Here is a 25,344-nt window from a genome sequence, read left to right as displayed (position 1 = left end):
TGTCATAACAGAGATAATTTGGCTATATATTTTTGGATGTATACAGAGTTTTCTTAATGCTGGAAGTTCAAACGTGTCATAAGGTTACATGTAAGTTTCAAATTTATTTCCTTAATTTTTTCAGGTGTTGAATGAGTATTTTTTCCCCAAGGCCTGAGATCTGTCTTGAGTTTATTACTATGTGCTTTCTCTTTAATTATTTGATTAATATCACCTGTCTTTGTGTCTTTGCATATTACATACACATATTATACATACATTACATATATATTATATATATTATGTACATAGAGACAGAATTATCTATACAAAATATATAATATAAAAACATAAATATAGACAAATTATATAATTTATAACATTTATAAATTATATATTATATACACATAAAATCCCTAGATATATTATTTAATCATTTTTGTATTCTCTCTAATTATATTTATCTCTATTTTTTCTCTGTCTTGTGATATTTTCAAGTGCACTTTTTTATTTCAAAATAGTTGAGATTTAAACAAAAGTTACAAAGTTAGTACAGAGTTCCTGTATATCCTGCATCCAGTTCCCCCTTTACTAAGATCTTACATTGCTGTGATACATTTGACACAACTAATAAGACAATATTGATGCATTATTATTATAATGCCTATATTTCGTTTCATCTATCAGTTGTCATACTGTGGCAGCAGTGTGTTGCTGTGATCCTAAAAGCTATGCCATCAGTATTTCAATTCAAAGACCAGCAGTGTTACTCATGGAGGGCAGGTTTCAGTGGAGCTTCCAGACTAAGACAGACTAGGAAGAATGACCTGCTCACCACTTCCGAAAGAAGTGGCCATGAAAACTATATGAATAGCAGTGGAGCATTGTCTGATACAGCAATGGAAGGCAAGACGCTGGTGCAAAAAGATCGGGTAGGGTTCCACTTTGTCATACACAGACTCACTAGGAGTCAGAATCGACTCGATAGCACTAACAATGAGTACTTGATTCAGATATCCTTAGTTTTTATCTAATATCTTTTTTCTTCTCCAGCACCCCCTCCAGGAGACTGCATTACCTTTAGTCATCATACTAAATCATGCCTCCTCTTGGTTGTGACGGTTTCGCAGACTTTGTTTTGGAGACTTTTGACAGTTTTGAGGTGTACTAGTCAGGTATTTTGTACCACGTCCCTCAGCTGAAGTTTGTCTGCTGTCTTTCTTGGGATTAGACTGGGGTTATGGGTTTTTAGGAAGAAGATACAGAATTAAAGAACCATTCCCATCATGTACTACCAAGAACACATCCCATCAACATGGTTTATGACTGTCTCTATGTTGACCTTGATCACCTGGCTGAGGTAACGTTTGTCAGGATCTCCACTGTAAAGTTGCTCATTATCTAGTATCTACTACTCTTTGGGAGGAAGTCACTATATGCATCACACATGTAAAAAATGGGGAGTTTTGTTCCACTTTCTTGAGGCAGTAGTATCTATACAAATTATTTGAATTCTTCTGTATGGGAGTTTTTTCTATTCTTCTTCATTTATTAACTTATTTAATCATTTGTATCAAAATGGACTCATAGATATTTACTTTGGATTTAGTATATAATTCAATATTATTTTATTATGTTAAATTCTTCCAGCATTGGGAACTGTTTTAATTGGATCCTGTGCCCCTTTGATATATCTACGCCAGTTTGATTTTTTGCACATCCTTACTTTTGAGCAAAGAGAATATTCCAGACTCAGCTTATATATGCCCTGACCCAATCCTATAGCCTATCATTTCCCCATGGATTCCTTGTTCCCTTTACTGGACAACAGTATTTGTTGTTGGTGACGAACATGGAAAGCAAAAAATCAATAGCATGATGAAGACAGGAAGCACAAATGGAATGAATTGAACATTTTAAATGATAATATTTTTAAATAGAAAATATCATTTAATTTAGATTAAATCCAATACATATAATCAGGCGAATACACATACAACCCAGAAAATCCATTCTATACTAAATTTAGCAGACAACAAGAAATTACTTGGAATTAAATATCAAATATTGGTGGTCAGATAAAAGCTTCTAAAGTACTTGAGGGTGCTTGAGTCCTATGTTTCTTTCACAGTAATAGTAATCATAGTAAAGATTTCCCCTTAAATCTTCAATCAATTAATTTGTTCAGAATACATGGCTCATGATAAATTACATAGGTTAATAATGTACAGCTATTTAAAGTTACAAAGCCAGAGAATCACAGAATAAATTCCTCTTGCAAAACGTGAAGGAGTCTTACTCTCCTTCCACCTGGAATCTCAACAGATATTGTGGAAAAGATATCAATTATTCTTTGTGCTATTCGCCCCCCCCAAAAAAAGATTTACAATATGTTTATCTTCCCATTCACCCTGTTATTTATATTATTATTTTATATCTTTTTATACCACAGATACAGAAAATTAATCAGTCCTTACATGACACCATATCAACACTGGTCTGCACAAACCCCTCACTTATTTTATTTATCTATTCATTCATTCAATTTTGTTCCCATTTACTATTTCCTTTCCCTACTTGCACCATAAGAAATTATCCTGATGTATTTGATGAGAAGCCTTTTACTTGTGTGTATTCTTGTAAATTGTGTAATTTTGTTTTATAGATATAGATTTTAATATACAAAATAAAGTGGTAAAGTGACATGGACTTTATTCTCGCTCTAATTTTTGCTTCGTTAGGAACTATGATTTTATGCTCCCCTTGTGTTCCCAACTATTCACCTGGTGTGCTGCTGCTGACTGATGTATTGTTTGAGAGTGTATATCTACCAAATTCTACCTACTCATTCCGCTACTGATCAACATCTCCATTGCCTCTACAACCACACACCCAACAAACGGAACAATAGTGAACATTCCAGTAAATGTTCCTTTGGAGACTTGGGTAAAGATTCATTTTGGATATTTACCTAGGAAAAGGATTGCTGGATATAGAATAAATATATTTAATTTTACTTATTACCACCATTCTGATTTCCAGAATATTTGCATCAGTCTACACTCATTTCAGCAACCATTGGGGATTCTTTATCCTATATTCTCACCAAAAAAATTTACATTATGAAATTTTACTTTTTGCCATTCTGATGTGCGTTAAAGCTTCTATAATTTATACCAAGCAGTGTTTTCTCCTCACAATAAGTCTACATAGTCAAACTACATTCTGAAAAGAAAGATGTCTCAGTATGGATCCTAAAAGCCATTTAGAAGCCACATATTCTATGGAAAAAATATTGTAATTAGGTTTTTAAAAGATCCAAAGAATATTTAATGATTTATTGAGCATTTAAAACAAATCAGATATTATTCTATATGCTGGGGAATGGTAGTGATAACAATAGCAGAAACAAACAAAACAAAACAAAAACTTGTCATGAACCTTGTAACAATATGCATTTATATTGCTCATGAGCAATATGAATCATCTGGGTAGCTTTTTTCCAATTCTGGCTGGATTCACCCATTTGTCTGCATTCAGCTGTAGATCAGGTAAGAACTCTGCTAAGTTTGTCTGGGTTTTGTTTTTGTTTTTCACACAGTTGGAGCTTGGCTGGCTATACTCTGGTCTAGAATGTCCTTGGCTGAAACAAATGAGTATTTCTCCAAATGATCTCTTATTTTCCATCAGACTAGGTTAGCTTCCTCTCACGAGAGAGGCAGGTACCTGAGAGAGATCAGAGAAGTAGGCAAGGCAATTGAGGCATAGCCTGGAAAGTTGCACACTGTCACTTCAGACACGTTTTGTTAAGCTAAAGGAAATCTCAGGACCAGTCTGGATGCACAGCATGAAGAAATAGGTTTTACCTCTTACAGAGAGAAGCTGCAAAATCACATATAAAGAGCATGGATACAGGATTAAGTGGAAAATTGGGATCAGTTTTGCAATCAAGACACACACAAACACATTTGTGTTTGATATATATATATATGAAGGGCCATGGCATATGCTATGGACAGCAGTAAGAAAAGAGTTAAAAGGTAACAGAAGCCTGATAGCACAGAACTTCTCGGTTATTGTAATACTTTAGGCTTTTAATTGGAGTAAAAAGGAAAACCACTGGAGTATTTTGAACAAAAGAGTGATATCCATGTGGGATAAGAAGGAAGCAATTAAAAACACCAATATGAAGTTCCAATGAGAGGTCGGAGTTGCGAATACACATATAATCTGCTAAAATTATAAACTTATGTTTTTTTTCATTTCCATTACACATGAATTTAATAAATTCATTGGATTATATTTATATCATTATAATAGATCATCAAATAATATGGAACTCTGATTTCTGTAAAAATATGTGAGAAAGCTACATCATTTATAAATTTGATATATATGGTTTCTATATCTACACCCAAGTTTAGCATGTAAGAAATGAACTCAGTTGTTGGCTTTTTCCATCCCCCAAATCAGTGGTTAAAAGAAAATCAATAAATTTTAGTCTTGATCCCATTTGTCATGTTATCATATAGTTTGAGTGTTGCCTCTTTTTCCCCCTTTTGGCATTTGCATGATTCTCCTCCAGAATTGGACCATTTCTGACCTATATGAATGTTAAAGACATCAACCCATGAAGTGTTTTCCTTTTATTAAAAGAAGATATATATAGAAATAATTAAATAAATGCATGCAGTGTAGAAATTTAAAATAAAAAAACACTACAGCTTACTTCCAAAAGAAAATGTGTATGCTTGTGATCTTTCTATATTTCTAGAAAGCTAACACAATTGGCCCAACTAAGAAATTCCAATTATCTAGACATCTGTTGAAAATACAGCAGAACAGCATACAATCTGTTTCATATATTTTTGTACAATGTGGCTGACAGACAGTTTAATAAAGCAAAGAATAAGGGGAATAAGGTTATTAGTTTATTGACAATTAAGTAGGAGTAGTTGTTACTTGTAAGGAAAGACAATTCAGAAAACCATAAATAAGCAGAGAATAGGAATTTAAAGTAGAGTTATAAGGAAAAAAGCACAGAAAATAATAATTAGCTTCAGGGAAAAATAGTATTCTCCTAGTAACATTTAAAGATTTATTTAATGCACAATATGAGAGAGTTGCAAAAAATGAATCAATATGGTTACTAAAAGTTGATAAAGAAAAATACAGATGCTATAGGAAGAATACATATACAGCAATTTGCTGCATAAAAACTTTCCGTCAATGGTGGACTGCATACATGACCATGGTCCCATAAGATTAGTACCACATAGCCTAGGTGCATAGTAGGCTATACCATCTGGGTTTGAGTAAGTATACTCTGTGATGTTCAAACAAGGACAAAATTGCCTAACAATGCATTTCTCAGAAGGCGTCTCCTTAATTAAGGTACAATATACGTACCATAAACTGTACCCATTTAAGTGTCTAGTTCATCAAGTGTTAGTTTAGGTACTGGTGTAACTGTCGGTATAATCTAACATACATTTCAAATTTTTGAAATATTTCCATCACCCCTAAACATTCTCTGCTGACCATTTTCAATCAATCCTTGCTCCCACCTCTTGCTCCAAGAAACTATTAATCTATTTTTCTATCTATAGGCTTGTTGTTTTTAGAAATTTCATATAAATGGGATCATACAATAATAATCTTTTGTGTCTGGTATCTTTCCCTTAGCACGATGTTTTGAGATTCACCCATGTGTTAATATTTCATTTCTTTTTATTGCTGAATAGTATTCCAATTTTTTTACATATATATAGCAAGAATAAGATAGATAGACTGAAAAGTCTCAAGAAATCTCTAGGTCTTACTCTCTACTTTTACAAATAAAGTGTTTGCTATTCAAAAGAGTTAAATGTCTAGACAAAATGCACAGGGCTAGTTGGTGGCCAAGCTCTCTGACACTAGTAGCCAGTTCTAACTTTTCAATAATATCTCCACGACACAGCTCTCTTTTCATTTCTTCCTGCCCTGTGCCCTTAATCTTATATCCATGAGTCATTTCTTGATATTTTAAACATCCTTCCATGAATCTAGATTTCTCATTTATTGAAAATATATTTATTGAAACTGAATCACACCACCTATTTCATATTCCCATCAGCCCCCAGGAAAATATATCTTTTTAAGCTGAGCTCCTCCATGAAACTGATAATTTTTCTATTTGTACATTTTTCATGATTTATGTTTAAGTTTCTGATCTATTTTGCTATTTTACTAACGTTTACATTTTAAACCCTAGTAGTCTACTTACTCCCCTTGTTGATGAAGTTTATTTTCTCATCACCTACTTAATTTGACCTGTCGCACCCCATTATTTAAACCCTCTACTTTATAGTCTTCATTTTACAGATTAAAGTTCTTTCTTCAAGAAAAACCCCTTTATTATTATCTTCTGACATAAATAACTCTCAATATACCATTAATACACAAATCACAAACTGGCAAGTAGTAGTTTTAAGTAAGGATGCTGACAGGCTTGATTCATCTATACAGTTTTCTTATTTTATTGAAGCGAATATATAAAGATTGATAGATTTCCTGTGTTAACAACAAATCTGACAGTACTTGGAGAAAAATACCCACCAAGCAAGGGTAACAGAGTCTAACTTCAGCTTTAAACATTTGGGAGCTGTCAGCTTTCAAGCTCCACCATCCCTCTTCCTCTTCCGCCCCACATTTGGACAGGCCGAGAACAAAGTCTACGTGCTCCCTTGCTTGGCACTGATGCGAAGTTCAAACCTTGCAATCCCCTGCCCACAAACAGAAATGGAGCCATTATGTCCAGCCCCGCTCCATCATGACAGAAATACCCCCAGCCAGTCTCCTTTCCCTGCTCTCTCAAACCATTTCAGATCAACTTGGGAGGCCTACTCTGCTCTCCCTTGGAAATCTTATTTTGCAAATAATAAATTTTTCAATTCCGTCTTTGTGTGTGTCTGGTATCATCATTTTTGACATACAAATCAAATTTTGAGTGGATTCTGTCTTGCCTCTGCAGAATGTCCAAAACAGCATGGATCTGAAGAAACTAGGAGACTGCTCTCTCAGCACAATGTATGCATGGGTACGTATGAGTCATTTATTTGTTGTGTGCAGATTGCAATGGACCTTTAATTTGGCAACAGACCCTTGAAAGACACAGTAGTTAACTTTTTAATATTCTATCTGTAATGATTTATCAAAAATGATCCATGTATTTTCCATTGATAGCAAATGGAACCACAAATTATTAACCAAAACGTAATGTGTGGGAGAGAAGATAGTGGTCGTGGTTAAAATGAAGTAGAAGAAGAATGAGAATGAATCAATGGCTTGATACGTATAAAGGGCACAGAATCGTATTTGGCCCATAATAAACATTCAATGTTACATAATATTATTAGCATTGTTATCGCTATTATTACGATAAGGATAGGAATAGACATCAGACACCTTTGTTCCAGTTCTATTTTTCAGTTAGATTTGAATCGTGGGGAATATCTTTTGCATTTTATGAACCTGTATTTCTTTATTATATATGTATTTAAGTAGGTTGAAAATTAAAGAGGATTAAAAATTCTAATTCAATTCATTTTTTTAAAAAGTTGTTTGCCACTAAAATAGTTCTTAGAATACTAATTTTCAGTAACAGATTAACTCTCCTCGCTCTCTCTCCTTCTTTTTTTTCCCCCTTTAATTAAAGTGCAGTGATTCCTTCGATGATGAGATTGGCTTTGACAGTCTTGCTGAAACTCCCAGTTTGGAGGTAGTTAACAAATAACTCAAGGAAATATTCAGTGCCAGCTTTTGACTTTCATATCACCAGAGTCTGGGGAAATAATCTCTGCTATTTTTTTTTTTTTTTAGTTTCTACATATAAGTGAGATCACATGGCATTTGTCTCTCTCTGTCTGACTTATCTCACTTAGCATAATGCCTTTAAGGTCCATCCATGTTATAAATGGCAGGATTTCCTCCTTTTTTATTGTTGAATAATATTCCATTACAAATCCCCTGCTCTTAAACACCTTGTAGTGCAGCAGATTAATATGATTAATATCACTATTTTTTCTGATTCTTAACTCAAGTTCTCATTTTAGGAGGATTCAAACTGTGCTGTGTGGTATGAATCTAAGTATAGCAACTGTTTTTCTTTCTTCTTCAATTTGTATTCCTTTCCTCAAAGGAGAAAGTTCAATAAATAGATGTTCACAGTTTCCTACTTTCTGACTCTTTAGTGGAAGCTCACCATCTCATATCGTAGGGATTTTCTACCAGGATGACACTCACAACCTGCCAGCTGAATAGTTTACTGTTTTATTCATGACACAGTAAATAAAATGATCAAGCTAATTGTCTTTGAATAGTTCTCTCAATTTTTTTCTCATCCGTTGAGATAAGAATTTCAAAAAGTATAATTAGCATAGATTAAGATATCTTGTAGTTGTAGGTCAAATATTTAACAAATTCAGAAATAAATTTGAATAAATGAATATCTAATCACCAAAGCAAGCAGAGTAATTAGTAGTATTCAAAAGCCTAAGATTATATAAAGGCTTACGGAAAATTATTATGTATGCATTATAGACTGAATGTGTTCCCTCCAAGTTCATACATGGAAGCCTAACCCCCAATGTGATGGTGTTTGGAAGTGGAGCATTTAGGAGGTTAGATTTAGATGAGGTCATGAGGATGGGACCCTATGGTGGGATTAGGGTCCTTATAAGAAGAGGAAGAGAGACTAGAGCTCTCTCTCTCCCGTGGAAGGACACAGCAAGAAGGCAGCCATCTGCAAGCCAGGAAGAAGCCCCTCACCAGGGAACCGAATTGGACAGCATCTTGATCTTGGACTTCTTGGCCTCCAAAACTTTAAGAAATAAATTCTTGTTGTTTAAGCCACCCAGTCTATGCTATTTTATTATAGCAGCCTGAGCTGATGGACATGGGATGGCAGGAGTAGGTAACCCCAAAAGTAATTAAAGACAATGTACTTTTAATATATGTTAATGGCATTAATGAAAAAGTAACATTGTAATGTCTCAACACTCAAAAAAAAAATCAAAAAGAAAAGGAAAAGAAAGATACACCACAATTTTACAAGATACAAAGTTAAAATGGTTATGGTGTATTGTGATGTTTTATAATTAGTTTGTCAAAAGGAAAATATGCATACAAGATATTTCTAGGCTAAAATCTAGACTCAGGAATAACCAAAACGTGAAACTTTCTTGACTAACTACTTAATTTTCAAAATGAACAAATACAATGTTTTAAAATTATATATATTTTTTCTGATATTAGTTTTCTGATTACAAATTGTATGTTCATTGTAGCTACCTTAGCAAACATCAAATATAAGAGGAAAAATAAGGGTATTATATTTTCTATATTTATTCAGTTCTCTCATATACAGATATATTTTCATAAATTAAAATTATATTTAATATTCTATTTGTATAATCTGAAAATCTCTAAAATTAAGAAATTGATATTTCATTGTCACCTTCAATGTCTCATTATTAATATTGCAAATAGCTTTCATGTGAATATAGTACTTTATAGTTTCTGGTACCTCAATTAATTACCTATTCTTGTTCTTGCCCATTTCTCCCTGCAAATGCGGAATACTGTTTGTGGGGGTTTTTTGTAAATTATGAAAAATTTTGATATATTGTGACATTTCTTTGCATATATATAGCAATTTTTCCCCCAGTTTACTTGTGTGTCTTAAAATTTTCTTTATATTATATTGTTTATGATTTCTAGATGTTGATTTGTCATGGGAAAATTTATTTTCTCAAAGCCTTTCTGAGATTGCTTTATTTTTATGATTTTATTGATTTTAAATAAATATAAGTATTTATACAATTTTTTGAAGGTAATGTTTCTCTTATAAAAACAATATATTTTTCCTAGAAATTTGGAAAGTATGAAAAAAATAAACCTACTAGTAATCCTATAATCAAAAGAGAATCACTCAAGATATTCTTTTATGAGTGCGAGATAGATTATTTTGTGATAATCTTTTAGAATTTGAAGATTTTTACTTACAATATCATGTAAGAGATTTGAAGAATTCTTCACTATCTAATTTGTAATAGTTTTATCTTAGTTCATCACATTAGTATTTCGTATTATATTGGGTCTTTATTTTTAAAATTGTGACTATTATAAATAAAAGTGGAAAAATATCCTTTTAAAAAATTATCCTTTAAAATATATTTAAAATAAACCTTATATTGCCTTAAAATAAATTCCTAAAACTAGAAAGGAGAAAACATCTTAAGATTGTTAATTTATATTAACCAAGACATAGCAATTTATATTTCCACCAACAATTTAAAAATCTGTCCATTTGGCCACTTCTATTTATTTGTTATACAGACCATATTTTTCACCTTTATTTTCTCAATATATTTGAAACACCGAAATCCCATTCTGAATTATAATATGAATTACTTTTACCTTATATTTCCTTAAGTACCAAAGATAACCACAATATAACAAATTTTAATTACTTTTGTATAAGGCAAATATTTAGTATGTCTCTTCTTCTGGTCCAATTTTCTCATCTTTGCCATGGTAATGAGGTGTGAGAGAAGTAATTTACTATTGCTAAAAAATACATTGTATCTTCTCTTTTACTACTGTATTCCATTTTTACCTTTTATAAAATAATTATTAAGCAATCCTGAATATTTAACTGATATCAAAGCTCATCATAATGCTATGATAATAATAATTGGAATTACGAGTTCTACATAAAATCCTGGTACATAGATTTTTTTTAAATATCATATTTATGTTACAGTTGTCCCATTTAAATGAAGTAGGATCTTCCACTCCCTTATTTCAAATTCTTTACATATTATTTGGGCCCAAATTACTTTAGTAGTTAATCTTTTAAATATTAACATTGCTCCAAAATTACTGATGAAATCCCAAAAGTATATAGGTGCTGTGTAGCGATAGTGTAGTCATTTAACATGTAAGAGTAAAAGATGAAAAATAACTTTGCTTTAAATAAATTAACGTGTGTCGTGCCATCTCAATATCTAAAACAAATTGTTGTTGAGGTGTGAAGAAATTCTCATTGACGGTTTTTGTGCAAGCTAAATTTTCGGAGCCATTTATTTGCTTCCGCCTAGAGCAACAAATTATGCATTTAGAATCATGACATTTTACACAGACATGGAAATGGCATTTAAATGAATAGTCTTAAGTCTTATTTTGATACTTGGAAGACTGTCAGAAATAGCAATTTTCCCAAATCTTTAGCTTAAATTACTGCCTAAACTCTTTGCAAAAGTCCTTTTCTATCTTTCACATCAAAATCACTTTTTTGGTCACCACTGTTTATAAAATTGGACATTTACTGCATCTTTTAATGTCAGGCACATTTTATGCACTTTACCAAAGATATGTGTATTTAATTCTTGCAACATTCTTATGAGATAGACATTATTTCTGCTCCCATTTTCCAGATGAAGTCATAGAGGCAAGGAAGACTAAGGGCTATGTCTCAGGTAACACAGCCAGCAAGTCTCAACAGCTGGGAGTAGAATCGTGGCAGTCTGGCTGGAGATCCCATATTCTTACCCGCTCCACATCGCCGGGCTCTTTAGGACTATTGTGAAATAATGCGATGGATGATAATCACACAAGAAATCACTCGTCATTTTATTTATACATTACATTGTGGCATTTTCATTTACTAATAATAGTTGTTTGTAGAGACCAATCACATACGTTTCTTTCTAGAACTAAAACATCTGACACTCATATCATCATTGGATGCCTGAAGTTCAAGTTATGGCATATTGGGAAGTAAAGTTTAGCATTTTCCACATACACAAATAAACTATCACTGTAATACAATCTTCACATGATTCATATCCAGACACCTTCCTTGCATCTCTTTTGTTCTCTCTACTTCCCTTGCATGAATCAGTGAGCACCACCGCACTCCCCATCTCAAATCCCACTAGCATAGCATTCTGTTTTCCCAGCTCTTTGTGGAGCACCTTTCATGGCAGATAACCTCTTCCCAACACCTAGACACAAAAATACATACACTCACATCTTTGCAGTATCCATCTCCAATATATACTGACTAGTATCGTTTTCTGGATTATTCTTAAGGAACATTTCGTAGCAGACACACCCCTCTCCTAACACAATGTACACATACACTCATACACGTATACACACTTTAACTGATGCGAAAGAGGTACTGAATTTCAACATTGGTGTATTTTGCTGATTTTTTCTTTTTTTCCTCTGGATTCAGATTTCTCTCCCTCAATTCCTTTATTCCTTTGATCTCAGTTCCGTTGTAAACAAGCAGTTTCTTTTCAGAAATATCTCACAACCATTGTTAACTCCAATCTAATTTAGAACTAATCCTTAGTTTCTACTCAGTCCTGACCTTTCAGTCATATTTTGAGTCCCATATAAACACCAGCTATATTAATAAAAATAGCCAACAATATATTAATCTTGGATTAAATGTATCCTGTGTTGTTCTGTGAATTAATTGATTAGTACTGCAAGGCAGAAAATATTGGTAACAGGAATCCTAATTATTTTACTAACTACGAAGTTGAAATCTCACTAAGGGAGTCAGAAAATGACCCATTCTAAATCTAACACCGAGACAAAAAGGCGCAAGGATTTTACAAGCAAGCCCTATCTCCTCTTGACTCTCAATAGCATCCCATGTAACGAAAGGAAGCTGGAGTAGAAAGCAAGGTTACCAATGCTCTATTGCCCAAGGTCCTAATCTCATTCTTTCATATAACGCAGCTACCCTCCTACCAGCAACTGCACCGGCATGCCTTTCTGCCTGTAACCAGAGATGAGCAATCTCTACTCACACTCACGTAATCAGCCAGTCCCATCCCCTCTCGCCTACTCAAGGACAGCGCTCCTTTGTTCATCGTTTCTCTTATAGAACATTTCCTATTCCTTATCTCCTGAAATATCCTTGTCACTGTCAACACAGCTTTATTTCTTCCTTTTGAAGCAAACACATATACAAAAAAAAATTTTTTAATTCCGTTTGCCTCATAAGCCACTGACCTATTCCTTTGCTGTTCTTTAAAAAAAAAAAATCACCAATCGATTCCTCTAACAAACTGACTCCAGTCTGATTTGAACTCCCATTCTGACTTACTTCACGTTGCTCAGTCCAGTTAATTTTAGGCCTCACCTGTTGACATATCAGCACCATTCGAAAGAATGGATGGCTCTCTCCTCTCTGACTGTATACTGTCCTGATTTTCCTTTAGCTTCACGTGTCTCTCTTTCTCAATACTAGTATCTTTGCTAGTCCCTCCACTTAGAAGCATGCATGAAAAGATTGAATTTTTCTGTGAATAAAAACACAATAGCTAACTATTCTAAGAATCACTTCAACACATATCATAAAAGAAATTAAAGAAGAATAATATATAAATAGAGGTTCATTAGGAACAAAAGCGCAAACAATAAGCTACTATGTGCCCAACATTTTGAACATCTATGTTCAATATTTTCCTATCTAAACAAATATATTGTTTAAGTGATAATGGGTTCCTGTGTGTGTGTGTGTGAGTGTGTGTGTCTGTAATCAATGGGGAGCTTCAATCGAGTCTATCATGGATTCACATTATGATCCTGTTAACTTCGGCAAGTTAATAACTTCTCATTTTTTCTTTGGTGTCTATTTGTATGAGACAAGAAATATGAGACATATATTTGTATTTTCTATTTATTTTTTGTTCCTTTTAATTTTTGACGGATGAAAATTGCGTTAGGATTTGTGATATGCATGTAAGACACCGGGGGGAGGTGACAGGGATGGGGAGGCATTGGGGTCATCACTTAGGTAGACCCATAGAATGTTGTTTGAGGTCTTTGAATAAAGGGTTACAGGCTAAAAAACGAGGAGCTACTCTCATTTAGGCAACTTTAATTCTTTTTTTTTTACAGATTGGCACCTGGGCTAACAACAGTTGCCAATCTTTTTTTTTTTTTTTTCTGCTTTATCTCCCCAAACCCGCCTGTACATAGTTGTATATCTTAGTTGCAGGTCCTTCTAATTGTGGGATGTGGGATGCCGCCTCAAGGTGGCCTGACAAGCGGTGCCATGTCCGCGCCCAGGATCCGAACCCTGGGCAGCCGCAGCAGAGCGCGTGAACTCAACCACTCGGCCACGGAGCCAGCCCCTAGGCAACTTTAATTCTTGACAAACAGACAGTGCTGCTCCAAAGATGTGAAAAAATGAAAGGTGGCTACAGGGAGAAAGAGAAATCTCCCGGTTTCTGACTCAAGAGAGTGAAGTTCTCTGTCAGCTATGACAGTTGTAGACAAAGTATTTTTGTCTCATTTTGAACATCACAGCTTTGGGAAACCCACAGCAGTAAGCATTTCAGATGGTCAACAGTGATAGAAACCATGGAAGAATACCAGTTGAAGAAGTCAGCAGAAGGATATTAGGAGAACAAAAACAGCCATTGGACTGGCATAAGCTTGCTCTTAAAAATGAGCAAGAGGGGCTGGCCCAGTTGGATAGTGGTTAGTTCACATGCTCTGCTTTAGTGGCCTGGGGTTCACTGGTTCAGATTCTGGTCATCAACCTAACACCATTCCTTGTCAAGCCATGCTGAGGCGGCATCCCACAGAGAAGAACTACAAGGACCTACAACTAGGATATACAACTATGTACTGTGGCTTTGGCGAGAAAAAAAACAAAAAAGAGGAAGATTGGCAATGGATGTTAGCTCAGGGCCAATCTTCCTCATCAAAAAAAAAAAAAAAAGCATACCTTTAAAAAAGAATGAGAGACAAATCTGCTGAAAATTCCCAGCAGGTGGGGAAACATAGGAGGAAGATGTGTGGTTTGAGGAATTTTGGTTATGTTAATGGATGATACAGAGGTAGTAAAACTTTATGTGCCCTGAAATGTTACCAATGTTTATTGGGTTCATATTATGTTTTTATGGTAATAATAGAATTGTGCACAGAAGAAAAAGTGAGGTTAGTAAATGATTGCATTTGCTGATTTACTTACACCTTTAAATTCAAGATAAATGCAAAATCTGTAATTTTACTATTTCACAACTTCTTTCAAAACCCACATATTTTTAAGGGCTGTAACTAGTTCTGAAAATAAGTTCCAAACTACATCTATTTTTAAGAGACAATAGAAAGAATAGGGAGAAAAAATATCCCTTTTTTTGAAAAAGAGATGAAAGGAAAACGTTGAGAAAGATCACAAGAATGACCAAAAATATCAATAAACAAAAGAATATTTTGGTTAACATCTAAATCATTTTCACGTTGAATTTCACACAAGAGCAGCCATTCCTTCTGTTACACTCCCTCCAATATTCCTTCTTACTCTTCTCAATTCTCTTGCTTCTTAAAAGAGTTCTTATATCTAAGGCAACAAAAGCAGAAATTAATGTCTTAGAAATTCTCCTTGTGTGAGAATAAGATTTATGTTCTCCAGTGTTCTAATTCCTTGCATTTACTTTTGATTTTTATCCAAGGAATATAGATAAGGAAAACTAAAATCAGTGTGTGTGTGTGTGTGTGTCTCTTGCAGAAAATAACTCACTACACATCACCCAGGATGCACAATCTTATATGTTACCTCAAAAAACTACAATTTGAAAAATCTTTGTCAAGATTGATACTGAGCAAATTTAATTTTAAGAAATCTGACCACAGTGAGGAGAACATTGACAGTAAGTCAAAGACAGTGATAAGAATCTGCAAGAAAGTGAGAGCCGAGTTCAAAATAAATAGAAACATGATAGAAGCATGAGCATTATCTTCCTGTTTCTTTAGCTTGATATTGAGAAAAGTAATGGCCACAGACGAAATGAAGGAAGCCCTGCTATGTGGAATAGAATGAAGGACCTTAGATTTAGAAACGGTATTGACCTCTCATCTTAGACATTGAAGAAACTGGACAAGGGTGGGGAGATGAGGAGGGAGAGAAGAAAATAGTTTATTCTGTTAGAGCTGCAGCTTTTCAGAAGTCATCACAAAGTAGGAAAAAAATGTGGCAAAGACTTCTAGTGAGCGTCAAAGTAAGAGATAAAAAATCTGACCAATAAAATTAGAAGCAGACGTGAAATGATGTGAGTTCTTGCTTCTCAATATGAGAACGAGTTCAGAAATTTAATTTTTAAATCAAAATCTACATATTCTCTCTTCTCTTAACATTAAATATTTAAGGATATGTTAAAATGTTTGAATGATGGAAGATAAAAATCGCAAAAATAACTGGATATGTTTAAAATTTAAAAAAGTGAATTTGTAGTGATTTTCAATCACTCTATCACTATAGGATTAATGGACCTGAAGTGGATTTCATATTTGTAGATTTATTGAGAATTTATAAGGAACATTTATAAAAACATTTATAGGGGCTGGTCCAGTGGCGCAGCAGTTAAGTTCGCATGTTTCACTTTGCAGCCTGGGTTCATTGGTTCAGATCCTGGGTGTGGATCTATGCACCGATTATCAAGCCATGCTGTGGCAGGCATCTCACATATAAAATAGAGGAAGATAGGCACGCATGTTAGCTCAGGGCCAATCTTCCACAGCAAAAAGAGGAGGCTTGGCGGCAGATGTTAGCTCAGGGCTAATCTTCCTCAAAATAATTAATTAATTAATTAATTTTTTTTAAGTTTATAAAAAAATTGATTGAGAAGTGGTCAAGAAATGCATATAAAATGTGGAAACAGCATTATATCACAGCCTGTAGATATAAGGTCAGATGCAATACAAACAGTATTTAAAAATATTTGTTATCTAGATGGAAAAATTTTTACTTATTTTTGAGGCCAATTTCAATGCCTGCTCTCTCTCTGAGGATTTCTACAATATTTCTCCTTCCTGGACAGAATTAGCAACTCCTTACAGAACATTGTTTAGAATGATAGCATAATGGCCAGTTTCTCCATTTATTTAAGTAATACTCTTTGAATACTTACTTGTGAATAAATACATGAACAAATTCATTTCAGGATGTCATGAGTCCAATGAATAAAATAGCATAGATTACCACGACACAAAATGTATGCACACGCTCTCTTGAGGAAATTATCAAGAAAGTCTCTTAGAGAAGGTGATAATTAACTGAATCCTGAATATCTAGTAGGAGCTAGCTAAGGAGGGAAGAGAAAGGGGTTGTGAAAGTCATTTCAGTGGCAATTGCAGGAGACTGACAGTACTGTCTACATGACTCTCTTAGTATCACACACTCTGGTCACCCACAAAAGTATAGTGACACCTAATACAATCAAATTTCAAGATAAAAGTAGTGCACGAGTCATTCCAATGAAATAGCAGCTCAATATGAGCTTGCACGAGGGTGATGTGACCGTATGAAATGTCTCTTTTAGATAGATGTTCCCACCGAAACAAATGATAAATAAATGGCCTCTCTCAGTTGAAATCTGTTGTCATGTTTGGTGAAACGCTAGACATGGTGGACGCTGAGATCTACTAGTTGTACAGGTGACAGTAAATGAAGTGCTAAAGTATAGAGATGGAAAATTTATCAGGATGAAAGAATAGTTCCTTTAAAGGAAACATTCAGCAGTTCAAATGAGCAAATCCACCATGAGATAAGAAAATGCACTCGTCTAATGCAAGTTGGCATTTATATCCAGGAATTTGATTCCTGAGATTGGATCAAACCATGAGATTCTAGGCAAAGATATATCAACATCCTTTGAGTTATGAATCAAGGGGGAAATCAATGACTATACAAAAGATATCAGATGCAAGAACGAGGAAAAGGAGGAAGACCTCCAGCCAATGAAGGCAAACTTCAGTGTTTAACGTTTATCTGCAATCCCAGCAGAAAGAGAGAGAGATTAATCTTACTGACACTTGAAGCCAGTGAAGTAGAGTCAAGCAGATTGACCACACAGAATTGAGCTAGGGCAGAAAGTTGTAGTTGAAAGTTCAGATGGATTTATGGATTTATTTACTGGTAGTTAATTAGGCAGTAGATATTAGAACAGTGTCTTGAGGTAAATAGTACAAAAATTATACAATTAAATACAGCATAGATTGAAGCCGTTGTATAATGTACCAAGATAGGGACAATCAAAAGTCTCCTTGAGGGAAAGTGACACTGCAAGGTAACTCTAATCCAAAGATATTCTGGAGGAAGAAACACTTCAGATATTTTTAGAGAAATTTCTATTGGCAGTGAATGATGGTAACAGAAGTTCCAATGGAAAGAGAGAACAACATAAAGAGACTCAAATTTGGGAAAGTCCAGAGTGTTTATGGACTAAAGTCAATTAGTATTCTAGTTTAGCAGAAATGTATGCTACAATTTAGAGGAACTAAGATAGAGAACCCTGGAAGGGCAGATTGAGGACATATTGTACCCAGCCTTGAATACCAAAATGCATCAATTGAAATTAGTTTGGTAAGCAACAGGGAAGTAAATAATGGTTATTAAGCAAGAGAGTAAAATGAACAGAATTTAGGTTTAGAAGAGATTAACTTGGCAGCTGTGAGAAGTCTCCTTTGAATATTTGATATTAATGTTTCACTGCTTGGAATTAGCTATCATGTGGAAAGAGTATCATGTTCACTTTCACAATCTCTCTCTTGCTGAAAAGTACTTTTAAGATGTTATAAAAGGCATACTAACAGTGTACTCATTTTGCTTCTGATTTACATGCTAATCATAGATTTGTCATTTCTTTAACAAAAGATGAGTGAAAAAAAATGAAAGTATGCAATATGGGCTGAAGATCTCTGAAAACATGGCATTACAAAACCATGAAATGATAAGTGTAGTATGCACTTATATAAAATAGCAATTTTTATTAGGGAATAGTCTCAAGATCTCATATATTGGTAAAATATATAACGATAATTGATCATAGTTAGAATGTATCTTTACTTAACTTGCCATTGAATATATTTTTTTATTTTTTTCCAACTTTACTGAGGTATAGTTGACAACTAAAAATTGTATATATTGAAAGCACACAACTTGATGATTTGACATAAGCATGTTGCTGTTCATTAGATTTCTAGAACATTTATTTTGCATAACTGAACTTTTTACCCCTTGTACCAAGATCTACCCACATTCCTCTCCCCCCAGCTCCTTGTAAACACCATTCTACTCTCTGCTGCTATGAGTTTGACTATTTTAGATTCCATATATAAGTAAGATCATGCAGTATTTGTCCTTCTGTGTCTGGCTTATTTCTCTTAGGAAAATCTTCTACCATGTTGTTGCCAGTAGTAAGAAGGTTTTCCTTCTTTTTAAAGGTTGAACAATATTTCAGTGTCTGTGTGTGTGAGTGCGTGTGTATCACATATTCTTTATCCATTCATCCATTGACAGGCATTTAGTTGTTTCTTTGTATTGGTTTATGTTAATAATGCTGAAATGAACATGGGAGTGCAGATATCTATTTAAGGTACTGATTTCCCTTCCTTAGGATATGTATCCAGAAGTGGAATTGCTGTATCACATGGTAATTCTATTTTTAATTTTTTGAGGTTCCTCCATACAGTTTTCCATAAAGATTGTACCAATTTACATTTCCACCAACAGTGTACAAAGGTTCCCTTTTCTCCTCATCCTCACCAACACTTATCTCTTATTTTTTGACAACAGCCATTCTAACCTGTGTGAGGTGATATCTCATTTTGTTTTGGATTTGCATTTCCCTGATGATTACTGAAGTTGGGCACCTTTCCATATACTGCTTGTGTTTTTCATGTCTTCTTTTGAGAAATGTCTACTTGGATGATTTGTCCATTTTTTAATTGGGTTATTTGGGTTTTTGCTATTGAGTTGCAGGCATCCCTTATACATTTTGGATATTAATCCCTTATCAGGTAGTATATGGCTTTCATGTATTTTCTCCCATTCTGTAGGTTACCTTTTCACTCTGTTGATTTTTTTTCCTTTGCTGTGCAGAAGCTTGTTACTTTTGATCCAAATCAATTTGTCTATTTTTGCTTTTGTTAGTTGTACATCTGGTGTCATATGCAAAAAATCTTTGCACAGACCAATGTCAAGAAGCTTTTTCCCCGTATTTTTTTGTAGGAGAGTTATAGTTTCAGGTCTTATGTTTTAGTCTTTAAACCATTTTGAGTTGATTTTTGTATGTGATACGAGATGAGTCTAATTTCATCTTTTTGTATGTGGATATCCAGCTTTCCCATTGAGTGTTCCTGGCACTCTTGTTGATTATTAGTTGGCCGTAGACGTATGGATTTACCTCTAGTCTCGATATTCTGTTCCATTGTTCTCTTTGCCTGTTTTTATACCAACACCATACTGTCTTGATTACTGTAGCTGTGTAACATATTTTGAAATCAAGAAGTGTGACACCTCCAGTTGTTCTTCTTGCTCATTAACCTTATTTAAGATTATTTTTGAAAAATTCTTTGTCAGGCTATTGGCAGGTCTCCAGTTCTTTAGGGTTTGTTACTGGAAAATTACTCTTTGGTGGTGTCACGTATCTTGATTTTTCAGGATGTTATAGCCCTGCATTGATGTCTGAGCATTTAAGGAAGCAGTTACCTCTTCCAGACTTTACAGACTGGTTCCAGTGGGGAAAGACCTTCCCTGATGTGTGGGTGGCAGAGCGCCAGCTGGGTGGGGTGCAGTGGTTCGAGCTCTTGGCAAGTGCAGTGGCGCAGTCTCCACGTGGACCCATCGGCTGGGGTCAACGTTGGCAAAGGCTGTGCAGATCCTCTGCAGCCAAAGCTTCAGATGCCCGTGGTGGCAGTGTGAGCTACTGGTGTCCTTAGTGGTGAAGGCCCCTGGGGTCCTTTCATTCTTTTTATCCACCGCAGGGGAAAGTCATGGCCAAGGGCATTCCTCCTGGCTCCAGGTCTAGTCTGCAGTCGTGCTCCCTGCAGCACTGGTTACAGTGTTCAGGGAGCAGGTGGGCCCACTGCCACAGCGGAGCCCGTGTGTGAGGCGAGGGCAATCGCAGGGTAGCCATGGAGCTGGGGTGCAGGGGCAGGTGCACACTGAGTGACATGACTGTGACTCCCAGGTCTGGGTACGGACACCTCTGCTGAGGCAGTGGCACTGGTGTCCAGGATGCAGGCATGCTTGCTGTGGTGCTGTCCAAAGTGTCAGCACTCGCAAGGGCGGCTGTGCAGGTGGGATCCAAAGCATGGGTGTGTGAGGAGTGACCATGGCTCCAGGTTCCAGGGCGCAGGCCCGCCCAAAGTCGGAGGATAACCCCAGTGTCTGAGGCTGTTATGCCTGCTGAGACATTGGCACCAGTTTCTGAGGCGTGAGCACTGGTGAAGTGGATGTGGAGCTGGAGTCTGGAGCACAGACACACTCAGAGCAACGGTGGTCCAGGCGTTTGCAGTTGCGGGGCAGGAGGTGGGGGTGGCTCCCACTAGGGATGGCACAGCAGCAGCAGCTCCTTCTCCAGGGGTGCACAGCGGCATCTCCTTATTTGAGGGTCTGTGGCCGCTGTAATGACTGTTGGGGTCTTCAGCAGTGAAGGCTGGTGTGGCCATCTGTAGAACAGGTCCCTGGGAACCACGGTGGCACCTGCCATATGGCTGATACTGAGAGCCCCCACCTTCTTCTTTGTCCCTAGTTGTCTCCAGACTCCTCAGCTATGCTGATCTCCCAGTGGTCTGGGTGCAGAGAAACCAAATGGGCCCTTCAAGGAGTGCCCTGAAAGACTCAAAGCTGATTGCTCATCCTGCTTTCCCCACGAGGGGAACACAAGGGTTAGGAAGTTCCTTTGGGCACTGAGCTGTGCTGCCCTGAAGGATAAGATGATGCAGGCCAAATAAAACTGTTCTTCCTACCCTTTCTGTGCTATTATCCTCCACTTTTTTGCTCCACTATGTTGCTGCAGCTTCTTCTTCTTCTTCTTTTTTTTCGTGTAGAAGATTGGCCCTGAGCTAACATCTGTTGCCAATCTTCCTTTCTTTTTTTCTCCCCAAAGCCCTAGTACATAGTTGTATATCCTAGTTATAGGCTATTCTAGTTCTTCTATGTGGGATGCCGTCACAGCATGGCTTGATGAATAGTGTGTAGGTTCATGCCTAGGATCAGAACCAGCGAATTCCAGGCCATGGAAGCTGAGTGCAGAACTTAACCACTTGACCATGGGAGTGCCGCCATTGCAGCTTCTTAACTGGAGTCCTGAGCTCTCCCAAAGTTATTCTCCTTCGTGGATGACTATCTAATTGTTGATTTTTGTGAGGGGATGGAAGATGGGATCTCTTACTCCACCATCTTGCTGACGTCACCCTCCTCTGAATATATTCATTATTCAAAATTAGTTTACATGCAAAGACATGTTATTGGCTGAAAAGAGGATCTTTGAAAGAGACTTGTTTGAAAAATGCAATCCCATTATCCTCAATGGAAAATAACTATTATTATTTTGTATGAGTAGCCTCCCCTGTTTGGGACTAAGGAACACCAGGTACATGTGACATTATCACGAGACATTAAACCAGGTATGTGTTTTACTAATTTACAGGTATTTTCTGTTATAAAATGTCTTATAATAAAATTATTTCACTCTATTTTAGAAATTTGATTGAATAATTGTCTTTGACTAGAATATTATGACTTCCTTGTAATAGCCAGTGTATTAGTGAAAAAAAAATGGACTTCAGTAGTTGAGCTTATATTAGAAAAAATGATGAAAACCCCATGTTACCATCATTATGGAAGAAGTGGCCATCTCAGAGATTGGAATGCCTTGGCCAAGGAAACTCAGAAACTTTGTAAGGTATAAGCATTAGGTAATATTCTGGGGTAATCACAATCTATGTTGTGTTGATTTTATACATTGAGAATTTTAGTTGGTGAGTATTTAAAAGACATATATAATGTCGAAGTTAATAAAGCAGAAAATTTTATCTATTAGTCCCATTTTATATTTTCAATCTTTTCTCCTTAAAAAAAGGCAGTATTAGAGTAGAAAAAATCATTAGAATTATCAACTGATTTTATTACACTTTTTGCATATTCATTACTTTACTTCCATCATTTACCCTCGGTATGTAGTAATTCACACAATTTCACTAGTGAATTGCATAGCAGGCATTGTGGCATTGTGCTTATCTAGGCATTGCACCATATGGTAGGACGAATACCATCTGGTGGCAACATCCTGGATGAGAAACTTCTCTGGCACAGCACTTGTGGAATATTGGCTGCTGGGCTAAATAATATTAAGCTAAGCTATGTTTAAAATGCCCTATCAGTTAGTTGAATATTGAGAAAAGCATCACATTTTGGGCTTATTAAAATTTGCTCATTTAGAACACTGGAAGGCACTGGCCACACATGATATCCACTGAAAGTGGGTCAATTTAGTTCTTATCAGTCTATTACACAAAATTTCTATGGAAATCACTGTTATTGTTGGTTAGATTCCAATTATTCATAATATCCATGAAATGGATAGGACAATTTTCTGCATAATGTTCTTCAGAATAATGGCAAGCTAGAGAGCATAATGATAATTTTCTTAAGAAAGTAATTTCCAGAGAGTTATTTTTGGACAATATAGTCTTTATAGTCCATAAAAGTAAACACACACTATACACACAGTATATATTAATTCTAACAAACCATAGGGAAATTGCTAACTATAAAATAATTTATGTAATAAAAATATGGAATTATAATCTATTAGTAAGTACAGGTAATTCTCACTTTGCCTTGTACTATGTTCATTGAAACTCATGCCCCTCAGAATTGTGTCCCCACTTTGCACAGTTCTGTGGAAATGAATTCCTGAAATATACTGCCTATAACTGAACAGGCTGATGTCTTGTTCAACTCAATGACCTTGCTGGTTTAGAGTGGACAAACTCCTAGGAAATGAGTTCATTTAAATCAAATTTTACCCTAGCATCTATAGACACCCACTTGTCTAAGAGTTTTCTTTCTTTTGTTTTTTTTTGAGGAAGATTAGCCCTGAGCTAACTGCTGCAAATCCTCCTCTTTATGCTGAGGAAGGCTGGCCCTGAGCTAACATCCATGACCATCTTCCTTTACTTTATACGTGGGACACCTACCATAGCATGGCTTGCCAAGCGGTGCCATGTCCGCACCCGGGATCGAACCGGTGAACCCCGGGCTGCCTAGAAGTGGAACATGCAAACTTAACGGCTGCGCCACCGTGCCTGCCCCCTAAGAGTTTTCTTAACACCCAAGATGGTTTAAATTCCCTTCTCTATATTCTTTTACATACCTAGATCATTGTCTCTACCTGTCACCGTAATTCCAGTTTGTTCATCTGCCTCTTGCTCCTTCTATACTACCAATATTATAGATTAGAAGTTCTTTAAGTTAAAGATATTTATCTTATTCCTTTTGAGTCAAAGCAAAGTACCCTTATACATTTTAATCATGAAATATTTCTTTGGGTTTTGTTGTAATATTTACTCCAAGTATAATTATCAAAGATAACTGTAAATAAATAATCAGTTCATTGTAATACAGCTCCATCATTTTGACTACACATTATAAATTTAGACATATTTAAGGGATCATTGATTAGACTGATTACTCACATGCATTCATAACAATCATTTGCAATCTTGTTACTATTACATGTTATGTACTGTCAATAAAATATTTGGCAGATTTCAACCTAATTTCAAGGCTTCCCTATTGCTTTTAAAAAATAAAATGAAGACTAAATATTGTTTTCTGTTTTCTGAATGCTTTTCCCTATTATTTTCCAAATATGTTGTGGTTATAAAATATGATAATATTTCATTCATTCAATCAACCTTCGACAGCCAATCTGCAGACTCCATTTTTAGCCCATTATCTCTGTTTTTCACTTTATGTGCATATGTTCAACCCAGCTCAAAAATTATTTATCATCTTATCATGAAACCAAGCAAGAGTGAAAGGCACAGGTTTCTGTAGGTAGTAATGGCTTATATTTGGGGAAGTGTTTATGAAATGCATGATGCTTGGGCTCATGTGTTCTGGAGAGACATCCACTTTGAGATAAGGAGTTGAAATACACAAACTAGACGGACATATCTCACAAGATCGCCAGACCCCAGACCCATTATGAGGCATATTGGTAACCAGAATGAATAAAGAGGTGAGAATTTTTCATTAAATTATGCGGGGGGGCAAAAAAACTTTGTGTGTGTGAGAGAGAGAAAGACAGAGAGAGAGAATGGGAAAAACAGAAATCAGACAATTGTAAACTCAAATTTAACATAGAAAGTTGAGCCAGAAATAAGGTCCCCCTACCATGTCCAAAAAGTGTTCATTCAAATGTAATATTCAGATTTTTCTTCTTTAGAAAGTCTTGTCCAAGGCAACAAAAGCAGAAATGAACAAGTGGGACTACATCA

Source organism: Equus caballus, chromosome 17 (assembly GCF_041296265.1).
Source record: "Equus caballus isolate H_3958 breed thoroughbred chromosome 17, TB-T2T, whole genome shotgun sequence".
NCBI lineage: Eukaryota > Metazoa > Chordata > Mammalia > Perissodactyla > Equidae > Equus > Equus caballus.
Note: the sequence above shows the minus strand (reverse complement) of the source record.